Source organism: Mustela nivalis, assembly GCF_964662115.1.
Source record: "Mustela nivalis genome assembly, chromosome: 13".
NCBI classification, from domain to species: domain Eukaryota; kingdom Metazoa; phylum Chordata; class Mammalia; order Carnivora; family Mustelidae; genus Mustela; species Mustela nivalis.
In genome coordinates, this window is record NC_139032.1 from 30,660,148 (window position 1) to 30,673,320 (window position 13,173).

Consider the following 13,173-nt stretch of genomic DNA (forward strand, 5'->3'; position numbering starts at 1 on the left):
GCTGACCTCCCCTTCTTTCTTCATGATAAAATCCCTATATTGTTGGTGTAACATTGTGTCTAGGAAACTTCTTTTAAAAATACTCTTTTATATTTTCACCCTTCTTCCTTCTTCAAGCCTGAAATGTGGATGCGATATCTAGAGATCTAGCAGCCATTTTGAAAAACACAAGCTAAGAGTTAAGGATGGTAATGCAGAAAGGTAGAAGGAATCTGAGTTTTTGATGACTAAATGGCAGAGCCATATCTATTAAGACTCCCCAGTTCTGCATGTTTTATGCAAGAAACAAATAAACTCTTATCTTGTTTAAGTCATTCTTATTTCTGAAATATATTACTAGTGGTCCAAAGCCATTCTAACTAGTAGAACACCTATATCCAACGTGGCTTTGACTGAATAATTCTAATGATGGGGTTTGCTGGTGGCTTTTGACTAGATAATTCTAATGATGGGATTTGGTGGCCACAGCTAGGTGGCCACCAAAGATTTGTGCTTCCCTTCCACAGTGTGGAGTTTTGCCACAAAGGAATTACTCAGGTAGAGCCTAATGTTTTGTCACTGCTTACATCTGGGTATGGTCATGCGACCTGTTCTCAGTAATAAAATGTGAGCTGAAGCAAAGTGTGTTGTTTCCAGACTGCCAATGTTAAGAAGAGGATTTGCCTAACCCACAGTCTCTTCTGACTGTAAGCTAGATGCAAAGAATCAAACCAAGGACACTGAGGCCCTAGGAGATAGCAGAGCCCCAGTCAGGCTCTATTACTACAAAGATGGAAGGTGCCAGCAATTACAAACCTTCTGGAACTGCACATGAGTGAGAAATAAGCATGTATCATGACTGAACTATTACATGTTTTGGTTAACAGCCAGATTTACCTTAAGTAATACAGAAATTAGTATTAGAAATAGGATAATGATGTGACAAAAATCCAAAATATGTGAAGCTCCATTAGTGATCGGGGGAAGCAGTTGCAGAAGCTAATATCCAAAGCTGAATAAACACAGATTCAGTTCATGCAGCCACGAGACATTTGGCAAAACTGTTTAACTTACGAGCTGGAAAGAAGACCAGAGTCTATGAGTCAGTAGCTTTAGTGGAAATGGTTGGTAAGTTGGCATGATAGTGTATGCTGACATTTACTTTCTGCTTTTAACAAGTTACTATTAAAAAAAAAAAAAAAAGATGGATGTCTGGGAAGAGCTGGCCAGCTTGTAAGCAGAAATGGAAGGCAATCGAGAAAATCCAAACATTTGTGGTTTCTAAGGGTTGCAGAAACTGCCTGCAGACCCCACCAATAAGAGACAAGACTGAAAGAGGTCTTAGGTACCAAAACTTATACTTAAAGCAACAATCCTTCAAGAATGCAGCATTATGGGGCACCTGGGTGGCTCAGTTGGTTAAGTGTCTTCCTTCAGCTCAGGTCATGAGCCTAGGCTCAGCAGAGAGACTGTTTCTTCCTCTGCCTTCCTTTCCCCAATTTGTGCTCTCTCCCTCACTCACTATCTTTCTCAAATAGGTAAATAAATAAAATCTTTAAAAAAATAAAAATAATGCAGCATTCTCATCTACTGTTTCAAATGGCCTCAAGGCAGTCCCCACTAAGAGAGCAATAGGGGGCAAAGAAATAGAGAAATAGATTTAGGCTTCAGAATTCTGCCCTGGGTGCAGTTATAAGCACATTGAACTGCTGGGATGCAAATAGATCAGAAGCCTACTAAGTGTCACAGTGAATTCATAACCACAAGGGGTCAAAGAGATTATGGCCAAAAGGAATTCTTTCTAGACAGCATGCTTGGCATCCACTAAGTGGACTGCTCTCCCACCACTGTCAGTATCTGCCCTGTAGGATTTTTGTCATCACTATAGACAAATTGCTACAACTGTTGTGTTTCTCTTTTCTTGTCTGAATGGACGTTTTATCCTGTCCCTGTTCTACCATTATATATTGTAGAGCAGATAATTTTTTGGTTTATAGGATATAAACCATGAGGAGTCACTTTTGGGTTTTGTAAAGAGGACTATGTACCACCTGGATGCAGTAAATTAGATGGGTCTTGGGAGGAATTGAGTATGTTCTATGTGTGGGAAGATGGGTGGTCTTGGAGTTTTATTTGTTATGTGATAGGCTAGAGAGACGTGGATAGCTGTCCACTAAGTTTCATTTTCTACAAAAATTATTTTTCAGTCAAAGGGATAAAATTTCCTAGCTCTCGATGTATCATAGGTGGGGGTCAGTGATAAGCTATTTTTATAGCTTTTATATTTATAAGAAATTTTTAGGGATAAGACTTAGCAACCTATGGTTTTACAAAACATACAGGTGATTCTGTTGACTGCTCAAACATGGGGGTCATTGCCTTAAGAGATAATGGAGTTCAGTTTCTAAAAAGCTGGAGTCCTTCCTTCCCCAAGGAAGAAAACCATACATTAATCAAGAACACTTATTTTGGACTTAACCTGAGTGAAAAGTAAAGTTCTTTCACACTTGAGCCATCATACATTTGGGAATGTATCTGTTTCAACAGTTTAACTCACTTGGAGAGAGTGGAAGGGGACTAAGAACTGAAACCATCTACATCCCACCTACCCCAGACGCTGAGAACTGAAACTACTTCACTTACCTTATTCTTCACATTAACATGCTTCTTTTTTAAATTCCTCTGTCTTCATTACTTTTCTGAAAGTTGCTTTCCCTAGCAAGCTTTGAGAGCTCATCACAGAACTTTCCAAGATAAAGTCTCCGATGGAAGATATCAAAAGGCAATCTTTACCCTACCATTCTTTGAAGCCCTCACCTCAAAACCCATTCCTACTTGTGATCTCTCTCTGTCTAATAAATAAATAAAATCTTAAAAAAAACCCCATTCCTCATTGTTTCTACAATTCTGATGTTTTATTTGATTTTTACCCAATTCTAACCAAACCCTGTATTGAAAGACCTATCTTAAGACAAACTTCAAATTCTCACTAAATTCTGACCTGACCTTCCCCTCTTTGAGAACCTGCCAAAGCTCTGAGGAGGTGTGATTCTTGCTTACCAATTCAAGCAAGAAACTCAGCTTTAGCTTATCAACAGATTGTGCTGGTGGTATTTGGAAACCATCACTGAACAGGACTAACATGATACCACTATACCCATGAGTTGCTTAGTAAATAAGGTAAGTAGAATTCATGTAGATTAAGAGCATATAATAATTTATGTGCTAGTAACTAGGAGAATGAAATCATGACCTCTCATCCTCCCTAGACAGAGCATGACCTTGGCCAAGAATTTAATCAAGAACTTACAAGTACTGATTTTATAGCCTCAGCCAGGTCTAATACAGCCAAGGGAACAGCCGTAAAAGGTACAGTTTATGAGCTAACAATAGGTTTTCTTTGTCTTCCTAGAAGACCTAAGAGGTCATAATTTGAAAGCAGAGAGTGGAGAAGGGGGAATGAGGGAAAATAACCAATACTGCTTATATTTTATTTGTGTAGTAAATAATGCACAGGACAGATTTTATTGATTAAGAAGTAGCTTATAAATTATGACTCAGCAAGAAAATACCTCCCTTCTTCCTCATGGGTTTACTGCACTACTTCTGAGAATTAAAATTTGTCCTTGGGAGATGGTATGAGGAACATGATAATGTATTTGTGTATTTTATTCAGTAGTTAGCCTGGACAGTCCAGGATTAAGATATGTTCAACTTCCACTGGAGGAGAGACATCAAGAGAACTTGATTTTAAGTGACCCACAGCTATTCTGACATGCTTCCTGAGATTGGAGTACAGTCTCCCCTCACACCTATGCCCACCTGTTCTGACAGTTGGAGAGCCACCACCAACTTTGGTTCTCAGGCCCTCTTCTCTGGAGTATAATTCCAATCTGGATGAAGTAACTCATACTTGAGCACTTAGACTACTGAGAGAGAGATGTGGATCTCCAGAAGACCAGACTTTATGTGTTGAGACTAGAGTTTCTTAGAAAGTGGCAGGGGTGGGGGACATCTATGTATGACAGGGTTTAGAAGGAGGTACTTTCCTAGGCTTAATAACAGAGAAGCAAGAGATTCAAACAGGAAAGAGGAGTCGTCCCTGGAGAGGGTTTAACTCCTTCAACACTTACACCTAGGACTGTGTGATACCTCTCCTGTGTGATAATTCCAAACATTTGGTGAGCACAGTGTATCCTCAGAGGCATGGGTAGTAGTCATAAAAACAATATGGGACAAGGCAGGAAGCAAAGTCTGGCTGTCTCCTCATTCATGCTCCCTGGGCCTGTGTGGACAAAGCAGCATCTTTATTCTAGAGCCCATGAGTTCCAGATGGTGACTGGCAGAAAAAAGGACACTTGATGGGGCAGGGAGCAGTAGCAGATGGGGGACAGTTCAGGAGAACTTAAAAATGAGATCACTCCCCATAAATACATACTTACATACTTTATTGGCATATATAGCTTTGAATGTAGAGTAGAAAAAACAGGCTAGTAAATGAACTACATGAAAGGACCTATTTGGCCAGAGCGACTCCATCTTGGGTAAATAGCCATTTTGTTGTTTGTGCAGTAAACTTAAATTGACTCCCCCCCCCCCCAAGAAAAACTTACTTAGAAACAAGTCTGGGAAACCAGTAAAATGTAGTCGGCTAGTTCCTAATAACAGAGCCCAGAATACAAGGACGAGTCAGGCCAGATAGAGACATCTAATCAATATGAAGTACTGTTTGTAACAGTGAGAAGGTCTTGCCCAAACCAAAATTACTCCATCTTGGGTAGGACAACAATCTTATTATTCACACTGAATATGTTAACTGACTAAGCCTTCCCAGAAAGTACTGTTTGTAACGGTTTCTAGTATGGGGTAATCTTGAATAACACGTCACCAGACCGGATGGAACTAGCCAATCAGCAAAAGACACACAAACCCAGTGGGTTGAGATACCAAGATACAGGTTACAGTTTTACCCAATAAAAGGTAGCCTGTAAGATGGGGAGGGGTCGCTCTCTTCGGAGGCGGCCCAGACCGGTCAGTTGGTCGATTTTTTTTTTTTTTTTACACTTGATCTTAGCCAAAAGGCCGAGAAGCGATTCAATTTTTTTTTTTTAAGATTTTATTTATTTATTCGACAGACAGAGATCACAAGTAGGCAGAAAGGCAGGCAGAGAGAGGAGGAAGCAGGCTCCCCGCTGAGCAGAGAGCCCGATGTAGGGCTCGATCCCAGGACGCTGGGATCATGACCTGAGCCAAAAGCAGAGGCTTTAACCCACTGAGCCGCCCAGGCGCCCCAAGTTGGTCGATTCTTGAGCCTGTAAGCTGGGGGTGGTCACTCTCTTCAGAGACGGCCCTGGCCGGTCAATCTGATTTCTAATGCTTGGCATAGAATAAAGCTTTGCATAATTTTAACTTTGTTTCAGTCTCGTTCACCTGGCCGATCAGTTTGATTTCTAATACTTATCATAAAATAAAGCTTTAAATAACTTTCACTTGTCTCAGTCTCGTTTTGTTTAATAATGGACCTAACACTACATATTTTGATGAAGATCAAATAAGAAATTATTATCCCTCACATATTAAATTGGACATTAATTTATATATGATGATATGGAGGGCTCCACAAAGTCTATAAAAGTTTTTATAGGGGCGCCTGGGTGGCTCAGTGGGTTAAAGCCTCTGCCTTCAGCTCAGGTCATGATCCCGGGGTCCTGGGATCGAGCCCCACATCGGGCTCTCTGCTCAGGGGGAGCCTGCTTCCTCCTCTCTCTCTCTGCCTGCCTCTCTGCCTACTTGTGATCTCTGTCTGTCAAATAAATAAATAAAATCTTTAAAAAAAAATAAAAGTTTTTATAAAATTGTCCTATTTACAAACTCATGGAAACTGAAAATAAATTAGTGGTTGCCTTGGGCTAAAGGTGGAAGTGGAATTAGACAGAGGGGTCCTCTGTGGTGAAGAGAAAGCTCTAAAATGAGATTGTAGTGATGGATGCACAACTTCGTAAACCTACTTATCTGAATTTACACTTACAATAGGAGAATTTTGTAGAAAGTAAATTATACTTCAATGAAACTGTTTTTTACAAAACCCCAAATTGCCCTTTTCAGTGGAAAAGGATACTTACTTAAGGCACCTGGGTGGTTCTGTTGGTTAAGTATCTGCCTACAGCTCAAGTCATGATCTCAGGGTCCTGGGATCAAGCCCTGCTTGGCTAGCAGCCTTCTTCTCCCTCTCCCTCTGCTCCTCCTCCCCATTCATGCTCTCTCTCTCTCTCTCTCTCCCCCCAGTAAATAAATAAAATATTTTTTAAAGGAATATTTACTTAAAATCCTCATTCAAAAAAACTCTCCTGGGAATGTGCATCTTAAGTGCTGTCTGGTCTTCAATCAGAGAATGAATTAAGAAAAAATGAGTCCAGAGCATTCCATCTGAAGTGCCAAGTTGATGACTTCACTGAAAATATAGTACATGTCAACTTTTTAATTAATTAATTAAGCCACACCTACTTTTGCAATTGGTGGTGAAATATCTACTAATGCATAAAATTGTTTTCAACTGAATTTGTACAATGGGTTGGTAAGTTCCTCTACAATAAACTGTTATTATGATTTTTTCATGCCTTGGAAAACAGCTAAAGCTGATGATATCTTTCTGTCTCAAAATTTTGCAGAGCAAATGATCTGAATTAGTTCTCATTTATATTGCCTGACCTGAATTCCCTGGCTAAAGCTGACCAAAACATGAGCAGAATTTGGAAATGGGTCTGAGATAACTAGCCCATTTGTGGGCAGCTGTCATATCAGCAGGTGGGTTTGAGGAGCTGAGGGGCAGCAATTGGCCATAAGGATGGAGAAGTGAAAAGATAATCTAAGAAAAGAGAAAATCTGACCCACAGAGCTCACGGAGAAGAGATCAGAACAGGGCATACTGCCTGACCTCTCAGTGACCCTTCAGCTCCCAGAGGCCTTGGCCCTTTTCTGAGGCCCAGCTGCGTTTCTGCCCATGGTCTCTCAAAGACACCTGTCTTTCTGTTTTATGTTACTACACTAAGACAGAAACATAATTACAGGTACAGGAACACAACTGGGAAGATCCTCACCAAAATGGCAACACCAGTTCCATCTGGGTAGTGGGATTGCTGGTGATGTTTATCTCCTTCTTGGGTTTGTATTTAATTTATAATTATCATTTTGTAATGAAGTTAGTTGTTTTTTTTTTTAAGATTTTATTTATGTATTTAATTGATGGGGAGGGAGAGACACACAGCGAGAGAGGGACTACAAGCAGGGGGAACGGGAGAGGGAGAAGCAGGCTTCCCGCTAAGCAGGGAGCCCGATGTGGGGCTCGATCCCAGGATCCTGGGAATCTGACCTGAGCCCAAGGCAGACACTTAACAACTGAGCCTCCCAGGTCCCCAGGTTAGTTTTTTATTTTAGTGAAATACATATAACATAAAACTATTCTGCTTTAACCATGTGACAGTGAGAATTCAGTGGCATTTGGTTCATTCACCATGTCGGGCAACCATCATGGCCATCTAGCTCCAGAACATTTGCATCACTCTAGAACTCTGTGCTCATGGAGTAGCTACTCCCCATCCCCCACTCTCTCCCTAGGCCATGGCTACTGCTAATCTGCTTTCTGTCTCTATGGATTTGCCCATTCTTGAAGGTTACAGTCATTTTTTTTTTTAAGTTTAACATGAGTAAAACAATAGCAGACCCCCTGAAGTTCTGTGGCTCCCTTGCTAACCTGCACTGGAATGCCTCTGACATTTGCAATCACTGCTGTGGAAATATCTGATCTCTTATAACGCTAAATTTGCATTAGGCAATAAACTTCAAATTCCTCTAATTAAAAGTCATAAAGTGAATGAATGTTATAAATAAGTTAGTTTAAGCACTCATATGTTTTGGTTTGTTTTTTTAAGATTTTATTTATTGATTTGTCAGAGAGAGAGCACATGCACAAGTTCGGGGAGGAGAAGAGACAGAGAGAGAAAGAGGCTCCCCACTAAGCAGGCAGAGCTCAGTCCCAGACCCCAGGATCATGGCCTTAGCTAAAGGCAGATGCTTAACCAACTGAGCCACTCAGGTGCCCTTTTTTTTTTTTTAAGTAGGCTCCCTGCCCAGCAAGGAGCCCAGTGTAGAACTTGAACTCATGACCCTGAGATCAAGATCTGAGCTGGGATCAAGAGTCAGAGGCTTAACCGACCAAGCCACCCAGGCACTCCAAAGCACTAATATTTCAAATGCGCACATGCCAAAGTAAGAAAAATTATTTCCTTTTTCTGGCTATTTTTGAATGATCTTTGTCCTTACTGCCAATATTTGCGTAGCTTTCACGGAGCAGAAGTGTGATGATTAAGGGGCCTAATGACATTGTCTTTTTTTCTGTGTCTGGACTTAAAAACTATATGATAACATTTTTACTCTTATTTGGAGATTCTAAGAATTTTCTCCAGTTTAGTGGATTAAGTGAAAGGAATATGTAGGGCAACATATAAATTTCAAGAGTAAGAAAATAAAACTATTTCACAAAATTTACAAGAAGAAAAACCAAAACTTTTTTTAAAAAAGATTTTATTTATTTATTTGACAGAGAGAGAGAGAGCACATAAGGGTTAGTGGCAGGCAGAGGGGGAGGGAAGAGCAGGCTCTCCACTGAGTGAAGAGCCCAGTGCACAGCTGGATCCCAGATCCCAGGATCCTGGGATCATGACCTGAGCTGAAGGCAGACGCATAACCAACTGAGCAATTCAGGTGCCCCTGAACAAACGAACACTTTAAAATAAAAATTAAACCAAAGAACATCATAAAGAAACATTATATGGCACTAATTCTTCTACTTGGAAAGAGAATTTATAGATGTAAGTAGACACTACCACTAATTTAACTTTGAAATATGGTCTTCATGCTAGAAACTCTCAAAATTCTGATTAGCTGCATAAAGATGCAGTACAGAATTACTGGTTTTGAAAAAAGACTCAATAGCTTTGCACATTCATTTGTAATGACAACTCAGAAAAATGCTGATTTGTTTTAAAATAATCCAGCTTTAAAAAAACATTTATAAATGAAACTAATACCTCCCTCACGATCGTATGAGGAGTAAATGAGATGGAGTGAAATTTGATGCTCAATGAATAGGTTTTTGTTAAATGAAATTTCCCCTCTTTGCAAGTCCTTTCCCCACATTCTGTATAGCCACTCAATACAGTTGACCCTTGAACAAGAAGGAGGTTTGAAAACCCGCATGTAACAGTTGGCATCCTCAAAACCTTAACTGCTAATAGCCTAATGTTGACCAGAAGCCTTACCAATAACATAGTCAATTAATACATATTTTGTATATGTATTAATATTGTTTTCTTACAATAAAGTCAGCTAGAGAAAAAAGTTATTAAGAAAATGATAAGGAAGGGGCGCCTGGGTGGCTCAGTGGGTTAAGCCTCTGCCTTCAACTCAAGTCATGATCTCAGATACCTGGGATCAAGCCCCACATCGGACTCCCTACTCAGCAGGGAACCTGCTCCCCAACTCTCTCTCTGCCTACTATGTGATCTCTGTCTGTCAAATAAATAAATAAAATCTTTAAAAGAAAAAAAAAAGAAAATGATAAGGAAGAAAAAACACAATACTGTATTGTATTCACTGAAAAACATCTACACATTAGTGGACCCATGTTGTCCAAGCAACTGAACAATACTCCTCAGTGAACACGTGTGAGTTAATTATATAAAACATGCCAGGAAAGTATGTAATAATATACAATGTGTCATATAATTGAATTCTTTATGATAATACATTCTGCAATTAGGAATGATTCTGATGTGTAAAAAAGAAAAAATGCTGATCGTCTATCAAAAAATATATTCTTTTGTTTTTTTAAGTTTTTATTGTGCTAAAATATACATAACATAAAATTTACTATTTTAATCATTTTCAAAATTCCATCTTTTTATAAAGATTTTATTTGTTTATCTTTAGAAGGAGAGAAAGAGAAAGCACAAGCAAAGGGATAGCAGAGACAGAGGGAGAAACAGGCTCCCCGCTGAGCAGGGAGCCCAATGTAGAGCCTGATTTCAAGAACCTGGGATCATGACCTGAGCCAAAGGCAGACACTTAACTGACTAAGCCACACAGGTGCCCCTATTTTAATCATTTTTAAGTGTATAATTCAAGGGCATTAAGTACATTCACAATTTTGTGCAGTCATCAATACTATCCATGTCCAGAACTTTCTCATCAACTCAGACAGGAACTGTGAACTCCATTCCCTCCTCCCCCAGCCCCTGGTAACCTCTATTCCGCTTACTGTCTTTAAGAATTTAAGAATATACCTATTCTAGGTATATTCTCGTGCAAGCAGAATCAACCTTTTATTTGCTTTTAACTAGAGGAGATAAAATAACTACTGTCTTCAACTTTGACTCCACTTCCCTACCCAATGAATGGCCAAATCCTGTAGATCCTATCTCCAGCATGTCTTCTGAATTTTTTCTTCCTTTCCATTCCTGCCACCACTGTCCTAGTTCCAAACTTGTGCTTGTTTCTTCCCACACCATTATAAAACCCTCCTCCCCAGGCCTGCTTCCTTCAGTTTCCTCCCTCAGTCCTTTCCAATTTCCTGGAAGTGAGCTTCCTTAAGAATGAAACTAAGAGCTAAGGATATATATATATCTTTGGGTCCCAAGCCTTTTACAGTGTGTCCAGTACATGGCTGGTTCTCAACAAATGTTTGTTAAATCAAATGAAGCCAAGTTGAGTAAACTAATTGCCCTTGAGGAGATGACAGTCTAGCAGGGAAAACCAGAACATCGAAAACTTAAATCCAATGGAATTATCCCAAATTAAAATCTGGTGCAAACAGCACTAGAACAGATAAGGGATTGATTAATTCCACTTACAAAGAAGGACAACCAGAGAGCCTCAAAGAAGAAAGGATATTTTAGCTGCTACTAGAAGGATATCATAGAACACACTTTTGTATTAAGGGGTATTCACACTCAGCTGCATCCTCAGTAGACTGCAAACTCTTTTGAGAATTTTATAGATCTTTGTGTCAATTACAAATTCAATTACTTATAACTTTTTTAAAAATTTATTTATTTATTTATTTGACAGACAGAAATCACAAGTAGGCAGAGAGGCAGGCAGAGAGAGAGGAGGAAGCAGGCTCCATGCTGAGCAGAGAGCTCGATCCCAGAACTCTGGGATCATGACCTGAGCTGAAGGCAGAGGCTTTAACCCACTGAGCCACCCAGGTGCCCTACAATTACTTATAACTTTAAAGCTTTGAGAATTTTTGTTTACTGTCTTCCTCCTAGAGCGTAAACTACATAAGGGTGAGGAATGTGTCTTAGGCACTACCATTATCCCAGTGCTGGGCACACAGTAAGTGTTTAGTCAATATTTACTGAATAAATAAATGAATTTTGCAAGCCTCACAAAAATTAACTAGTGCCTTTTGTAACCTCATCTTCAGTTGGAGGCCTTTCTGATGCTCAAAAGATAAAATTAAATTGCTTTGATATTCCAATTTCACACATTGTAGGAGTTTACAATCTCCTCTGAGTTCCTGAGATTGAGGCAGGACTGGGACTCCTCCTTTTCTTGGCTGTCTCTGTCGCCCACGTTCTGGTTTCCTCATGTGCAACACACCACACTGGCTGGTGCTAACTTATACCTCTTCCCCTTTTTCAGGTTATCACAACTCAAAAATCACTCACAGAGTAGTAAAGGATACTGGAGTTAAGGAAGAGAGAATGGGGAGTGATAGTTGAATGGGTACAAAGTTATCCATTGGGATAATGGGATATCCAGGGAGATAATGGAAGAGTTCAGCAGATGAATAGTGGTGAGGGCTGCACATGACCCAGTATTAGTTGTTTCACTTGAAGGGATTCTAGAGCCACATGATAGAATAATAACACTTTCTTTAAAAATCATATTGAATTATGTTATGTGTTATGCTAGTTTCAGGTATACAACATAGTAATACAGAATTCTATACATCACTCAATGCTCACCATCTGTTACCATATGAGTAATAACATTTTCCTAACTTGGTTACATAGTATGTATTACTTTGAATTTTTAAAAATTTTTATTGATATTTTACTTGCTGTTTTGTTTCTTCTGTTGCTATTGTTTTGTTATTACCAGCAATATTTTATTTTAAAATCAACTTTAATGAGATATAATTGCATGCAATAAAATTCAGATTTGTAGCTTTTTTTAGAAGATTTTATTTATGGGGTGTCTGGGTGGCTCAGTGGGTTAAGCCTCTGCCTTCAGCTCAGGTCATGATCCCAGGGTCCTGGAATGGATCCCCGCATCGGGCTCTCTGCTCAGCGGGGAGCCTGCTTCCCCCCCTCTCTCTGCCTGCCTCTCTGCCTGCTTGTGATCTCTGTCTGTTAAATAAATAAATAAAATCTTTAAAAAAAATAAAGATTTTATTTATTTGACAGTAAAACTCTTGGCTGACAATGTAATGTGAGTAACCAGATATAAATCATTGTTACTAGCCTAACAATACTGCAGATAACCCGATAAACGTCCTCAACTTTTGACTGCCATATTCATAGTAATATAGAAATGAAAGGGATAGAGAATTCTCACATGAGATGTTTGAGGAGGGCAGTCCTGTTGGAAGGCAGTGCCAAGAGACTTGCCTTGATGCTATCTCTCATAGCAACCCTGATGTTTTTATGTAAAATAATGTACATACCTTTAAAAAACAGCAAACACTTTTACAAAATTTGCACAAGATTGAGGCAGTTTCAATTATTCATGCAAATGGGTTTCACTATTATTACTTGCATCTGGAAATGTTTTTGTTGACATAGGTGGTGATTTGGGGAAGCTAAACCATCTCCTAAGTCCTCCTCAAGACCCCCTCCCCCGCCCCCAGCAAGCATAAAACACTGGATCTGTGGGTTGCTAGCTTAAAGGACAGGACAGTTTTGTTCATTGGTCAGAGCCCAAGGTCTCCAGCACCCACATTGTGTGACTGAAGAGGAGGGGTGGGGGTGGAGGAGAATCAGCCTGTCTCAGTTGGTGGGAGGTAAAAAGGGTCAGTCGACTCTTAAAGCAGGGGAGAAGATATATAGCTTTTAATGCAAAACGAAGATCCAGAAAATTATAGTGAACCTATTAAGGGTTCAATATTGAAAGTGACTGAGTTACTGTGAA

General features: G+C 39.6%; 1 long non-coding RNA gene across 1 annotated transcript in view; it reads right to left on the bottom strand.

Moving 5' to 3' along the window:
- Positions 1–5,072: 5,072 nt before the first annotated feature.
- Positions 5,073–13,173, bottom strand: part of LOC309847296 — a 202,222-nt gene continuing 194,121 nt past the window's right edge. Inside the window, exon 2 of the long non-coding RNA XR_014302382.1 lies at positions 5,073–5,241. This is a non-coding gene — a long non-coding RNA (uncharacterized lncRNA). The remainder of the gene's footprint in view (positions 5,242–13,173) is intronic.